Source organism: Nannospalax galili, unplaced genomic scaffold (genome assembly GCF_000622305.1).
Source record: "Nannospalax galili isolate Female #2095 unplaced genomic scaffold, S.galili_v1.0 scaffold842, whole genome shotgun sequence".
NCBI lineage: Eukaryota > Metazoa > Chordata > Mammalia > Rodentia > Spalacidae > Nannospalax > Nannospalax galili.
In genome coordinates, this window is record NW_008349291.1 from 908880 (window position 1) to 916084 (window position 7205).

Sequence of the window (7205 nt, forward strand, 5' to 3'; positions counted from 1 at the left end):
CAGCCCTGGAACTATGTAGACCAGGCTGGCCTTGATCTCACAGAGATCCGCCTGCCTCTGTCTCCCAAATGCTGGGATTAAAGGTGTGCTCCACCACACCTGGCAAAAATTGTTTTTTTTTTAAAGCCCAACAACCTAAGTTTGATCTCCGAACACATGTAAAATGTGGTAGTGCACATCTGGAACTCCAGCACTCACTCCTACAGTGAGATGAAAGGCAGACAGTAAAAATGCCCAGAAATTCCTAGACTAGCTAACCCTGAGGACACAGAGCAGCAGCAGAAACAAGAGACTGTGCCTAAGGTGGAAGGCAAGAACAAACTCCCAAGAGCTGTTCTCAGACCTCCATGTGCACACCATAGTACATGCATGCCTGCACTCATGCATGCATACAAAACTCAAAAACATTAATTAAAAGAATAAAATGAAACAGTTGTGCCAGTGAGGACAGGAGGGCCTGGCTAGGACATTAATGCCTCAGACCTTAATTTCTGTAGTACCCACTCTAACATTCTGAGTAAGATGGAAACCCAGATGTCTCTGGGGACCCCAGTACCACACCCCCCCATTGTAAACCCACACTCTGGCTACCTGGATTGCCATGCCCACCTGTGACACCACTCTCTGTGACATAAGGAGCCCACCTTCTCCAGACATGGAGTTCATGGCACTTAGTTAGGGTAAAGGTTAGACTAGTCATCGAGAACTGCCAGAGGCCATTCTGCAAGTTACTTTACAAGCTTCCTCCTAGTCACCTTTTCTTTGAACATTTGGAGGGCCACTACTACAGATTAAAGCTAGGGTCTTAAGATGGAGAAATGCCTCAATGGTTAAGAACACTGGCTGTTCTTACAGAGGACTCAGGTTCAGATCCCAGCACCCACACGGTGGCTAACAACCATTGCTAACTGCAGTTCCAGAGGCTCCTACACCCTCTTCTGGTCTCCTCAGACACCGACATCATGCAGGCAAAACATTCATACACATAAAAATAAGTGTGAAAACACTGAAACCTAGGGTCAGCCTCACACATAGTAGGTAAGCACTATACCACTGAGCTATATCCTTTTTTTTTCTTCTTCTTCTTTCTCTTTTATACTGGAACAGTCTCACTAAGTGTTCTGGGCTGGTCTTGAACTTACAGCTCTCCAGCCTCAACTTCTCAACTAACTGGGACTACAGGACTGCACCACCTCTCCTGGCACATCGGGTTAACTGCAGAGGGAGGCTTTCCTCATGAATACATCATAGACATAGACGCAGCTCTTAATAGTCACACCCAACAGTCGCTAGGAATTAAAATTACAATTCTTTAATCCTCCATCAGAGGGGGGCCCTGCTGGAGCTACAGAAGTAAGGGAGTTGCCTGTTGAGGGAGAAGCTGGACATGGCAATCTCCAGGCTGCTCTGGGTATGATACTCAGGTTCTGTGCACTCGATTTGCACAGAAGGTGAGGTCCTAGGGGTTGAACCCAGGGCTTCAGTGCTCTATCAAGCCCATAGTTCACTTAGCATCCACTAAGAGCTGTAGCATAGTTCTATGGTAAAGTGCTTGCTTGCCTGGCATGGGGGGATGTGTGTGTGGGGGGTGCAGCTGGGATCCTTGATTTGGATCCCCAGCACCACAGGACAATAAAAGCATCTTTAAAAATTTGTGGGCGGGCATAGCCGGGCGTGGTGGCTCATGCCTGTAGTCCCAGCACTTGAGAGGCAGAGGCAGGCGGATCTCTGTGAGTTCAAGGCCAGCCTGGTCTACATCGTGAGTTCCAGGACTGCTGGGGCTACAGGGAGACCCGTCTTCAAAAAGACAAAAAAAAAAAAAATTGTGGGCAGGCTGAAGAGATGACTCAGCCGTTAAGAGCACTGACTGCTCTTGCAGAAAACCCAGGTTCGATTCCCAGCACCCACATGGCAGCTAACAACTGTCCATAGCTCCAATTCCAGGGGGATCCGACAGCCTCTTCTGTCCTCCGCGGGCATTACATGACATGGATGCACTTACACACATGCAAGCAATACACTCATACATACAAAATAAAAATATTTTTTAAAAAATTTGTGGGCTGAGTCGGGTGTGGTGGTGCCCACCTTTAATCCCAGCACTTGGGAGGCAGAGGCAGGGGGATTGGTGTTTGAGACCTTGTCTCAAAAAAATAAATAAATCCTAAAAGTTTCTATTTTTCAGTGGTATTACCTATTGGTGAGCCCTGAATGCTACAATACTGGCTGACAAGATATGCCAGCTGGTGCTATAGTGGCATGAAAGTTATGGGAATAATGAACCATTGGATTTTTTTTTTTTTTTTTTTTTTTTGGATTTCTGGTCTGCTCCACAGGAGGAAATGCATACTAGTACTGTAAACCTGGTCAAAAGTCCATGGCTCAGGAGGACTTGGGCCTTAACGGGGGAAAACCTACTACTATCTTGCTAAATGTTGTCAAATGGCCTTTTAAGGATTCATTTTATGTATAGGTGGTTTATGCCTGCTGCCTGCAGAGGCCATAAGTGGATGTTATTTCCCCTGTAACTGAAGTAATAGATGGTTGTGAGTCACCATGTGGGTGCTGGGAACTGAACCCAGGTCCTCTGCAAGAGCAACAAGTGGCAAGTGCTAATCTCTGAGCCATCTCTCCAGCCCCCTATCAAGCTGCCTTTTAAGTATGTTTATACTCATAGATGAGTGCTGCTCTCAACTTTGACCCTTTCTGCAGTAGGCAGCTGTTAAAACAGAGACTCTTAACTAGTCAAAGGGCTGAGAATAAGAGACTACTGAGTAATCAGCCCTAAATGGAACATCTATATAAAGCCCCACTACCACCACCATAAAGGCTCAGGGAACAAGAGGGAACAGAAAATGTAAGATCCAGAGGATGGGAAGGAGTGCTGTGAAAGCCTATCCCCTGTGCATGGCATGGCCAACACACTCAGGAATTCACTGCAGCTGCAGTCACCTGCACAAGACCAAGGCAGTAAGATCATTCCAGCAGGCAGCATTCATTGAACTTGGGGGTGGGGAGGGGGGTTGTTCAGGGAGTATGAGAGGGTAGATGTGGATATGATACATTGTATAGATATATGAAATTGTCAAAAAATAAAGTATATTCTAAAATAAGTTTGTATTTAAAGAGCAATGTTTAAATAGTGCTCTTTGAAATTATATTCAAATTAAAATGCTGTGGCTGAACCATAGACATGTCTAAAGTTAAAACAGAAATATGAAGACATTCTCAATTGGAACCAAAGAAAAACCAGAACAATTTCTCCATGGAAAATATGTTGGAAGCCTATGGAGAACGTCCCAGGAGGGGGAGGCTCTTTGGATGGGGTGGCCTGGAACTTCAGGAAAAGGAGTTGCAGGCATCCACAAACTGTCTAGGAGACAGGCTGTCACTACGTGCACGCACCAGGCCTGCCAGATCTTCTTTCTCTGCACTGCAGAGCCACCACCAAAGCCCTATGCCAGCAAATCTTTGTCTGCAAAAACCAGTGACCCAAAAAGCAGAGGCATCTGGGTGGCAGGAAATGCAAGTTCCTGTTCTACCCACAGGGAAGCAGAGGCTAGCCAAGGGTCTGTGCTTCCAGAATGGACTTTGAGTAAGACTCACAGAGCAGGAGAGTCACATGTGCCATCCATGGCGGTTCACAGCAAGTGACTTCATGTCCAGGATCCAACTGGAGCTTATATATAAGGCAGGTGATGCACCAAGCAAGCCTCGGCAATTTCCCATGCCAACCAGTAGATCCTGGCACAGCCTACTGGGCACAGACTTGTACTCAACAGCACCTGCCTGCCTGTCACCCCAGTCAACTCCTATGAGTCAAAAGCCAAGAGTCCCTCTTGTCCCATCCACATCCCAGGAGACCTCTGCAACAGAGGAAGAAGAGGGAGATTTGTCCACTCCAGCCCTATGCATAAATACCCATGTCTGGGGCTGGAGAAATGTCAGTGGTTAATAACACTGGTTGTTCTTGCAGAAGACCCGGGTTCGAATCCCAGCACCCACATGGCAGATAACAACTGTCCGTAACTCCAGTCCCAGGGGATCCGACAGCCTCTTCTGACTTCCAAGGGCACTGCACAACACGGGTGCACTTACCTACATGCAGGCAATACACACATACACATAAAATTGAAATAAATAAAATTAAAAATAAATACCCATGTCTGAGATACACCCACATAACCCTGTGCAACACACAACTCAGTCCAGAGTGTGGTAGATGCTTTTTAAAAAAATATTTTATGTATGAGTTTTGCCTGCATGGATGTATGTTCACCATGTCATACAATGCCCAGAGACCAGAAAAGGGCATCAGATCCCATGGGATTGAAGTTATGGATGGGTGTTAGCTTCAACGGGAATGCTGGGAACTGAACCCAGGTCCTCTGTAAGAGCAGCCAGTGCTCTTAAGCACTGAGCCATCTCTCCAGCCCCAACAAAGATTTCTTGGTCAAACTTGGGTCACACCCCTGAACCTTGACCCCAAGGCCCGCCCTCTGTGGACCTTGACGTAAAACCTGGCACCAGCAATCATTAGTGTCAAGTTAGCAAGAACCCCTCAACCTCCATCTCACTGGGATTTTCATGCCAAACCCTCCTCCCCGACCCCCAAGTGATCTCTAGTCACCCTTCAGCAAGAATCCTGTGAGGTGGGTTGAGCCAAAATTCCCCCCTTCCAGTATGTTCTTAGTAATTGTCTATCCACAGACCTTGCCCCTACCCTACCCCATGCTGCATCCAGAGCTGAGTCAAATCTCTGCTCCAGACCAGGTTGCAAGGCTTCCTGTATGTAACGTGATTTTTTTTTTTTTAAGAGACAGGGTCTCCCTGTAGCCCCAGCTGACCTGTATAGACCAGGGGCTGACTTTCTTTTCAAAGAGCTCCACCTGCCTCTGCCATCTGAGTGTTGGGATTAAGGGTGTGCACAACTATTCCAGGTCTAAGGTAATCTTAAATCTTCCTGATTATGCTCCCAACAAGTGGCACTGAGTGATCTTCTGTGTGCATATGTGCACAAAGGTGCATGTGTACCTGTGTACATACAGGCCAGCAGTCAACATCAAATGAATCTTCCCCAGCCACCCTCCACCTTATCTTGTATACACATTTCACGTGGAGCTCAAAGGACAAGCTTGGCTATTGGCCCTTGCCTTCTACCTTACAGAGCAGGTCTCTTTTATTATTAGCCACTGTGTATGCCAGATGAACCTACCCAAGAGCCTCCCATCTCGATAGTACTGGGATTACAGGTGTATACTACTGTGCCTGGTTCTCTTGAGTTCTGGGGATTTGAACTCAGGTCCTCACACTTGTACTTACCCACTGAGCCTTCTCCCCAGCCTCCCTGTTTTTGAGAGAGGGACTCTTACTAAACCTAGAGTTTACTGATTCAGCTAGGCTGGACTATGGCCATCTGCCCCCTTCCCCTCTCCCCAAGAGCACTGAGAACACCTGGGTTTTAGGTGGGTACTGGGGGTCAGGACTTGGATCTTCAGGCTGTAACACGGCAAGGACTTTACTGAGTCAGCTCCCCAGCCCTGAACAATGAAGAGCAGAACATCCTACAAGGGGATGAGGTACACAGAATGCTCACTGCCACGGTGAATTGGCGTGCATGCCGTCACTCACTCATTCCACATCCGGTCACCTCAGGGACCACTACACATGCAGGTGCTGAGCCTTACGGGGGCTCCCTTTAATGGCAGTATCTGCTAGAACTCTAGCAGCTAGAATATTCTGGAAAAAGGAATGAGGAAAAACAAGCTCTTTAGTATCTGCTTTGTATTTCAGATTGTAAGGAACAAGGGAAGGGATATGCCGGGATTCAGCCCCTAAAGCCTGTGCCACGTCACTCTTTGGGCTTCTTACACTGGCTTCCAGTTTGAAGAGTTGGAGAGCAAAGTTTCAAACCTTTACTTTCCACCAGGATACACAGTGAATCTTTTTGAATCATCTTCCTCCTCTGCTTCTAGTAATTCAAACTGGGTAAGGCTGAGGCACAAAACCATAAAACATGCTTCCTTTGGAGCAGTGTCTGACCGGAGTGGCCAATTCAACCCAACTGAGAAGTCACTCACCCAGTCTGCAAGGTAAAAGGCCTTCCACCCTCCAGCGGGACCAGAGCAGAGGGATCCCAGGAAAGCCTGGCAGAGGACAGGTAGGAGGATCTCCCGCAACACATCTAGTTTCCAAGAAGGGGTGGGGGGACTGGCTGCCTTCCCTGGCTGAGTCAAGTAGACACTGACTCTACTTAACTGACTAGTTGGCCCATGTGGAGCACCAGCATCATCAATCCCCCACTGGCAGTGACCCGTCAACCCCTGCTGATGACCAGTCCCTCCATCCCCAGGCTGCAGGAGGCACTGGGCATAAGATTGCTCCCTGCTATTAATGTCAGGATCCACATCACAGCAAGTAATGGTCCCTAACCAAAGTGAATGTCACCCACTGACATTTTTGCTGTACAACACATAGGACACCACCTCAGGTCAGCTCCAAGGCTCAGGGACCCCATAATGTCCTTGTCTGCAGTCTCCACTACAGGGGAGGCACCCAGGGAAAACCACAAGGACACAGGTCACACAGGCCATCCTGAGATGGGCACATCCTCTCTGGGAAGCTTTCTCGGGTATTCTTAACTGATAGGTGCTACCCTTGGGCTCCAGCACAACAGCAAATGGCCGTGACATGACCATCTGTCCTCACCGTCAGCCTCTCCAACCACAAGAAAGGCGAGAATCAAATCTGTCCCATCCCTGCAGGTCTAGCTCCACACACACACACACACACACACACACACCCTGCCAACCCAATGAAATTGCTGTCAAGAAAATGAACCCAGTAGCCAGGACCGGACCCAGGGAATAACAAGATTCCCCACCTAGAAACACCCAAATACAAGGAAATGGATATGGTGGGCCCCATCACCAAGGCCCCCAGAAAGTTGGCAAATGGGAGCTGGCAGGATCATCCACCTAACCAGGGCTGCCCAAGGACTCACTGGGACAGTTATCAAATGTGGCCCAGCACATGACAAAGACAGCTATGGCCAACAGATGGCATCTGGTGCTTCCCTAGGTCCAGCCAGTAGAGACTAACACAGCTTCCAAAGAGTGCTGAGGTGATCAGTGATAGCTGTGCAGCACACTGTGATGGCAAAGACTCTTTGTTCAGTATCTACCACCTTTTGGTAAGAATTCTTA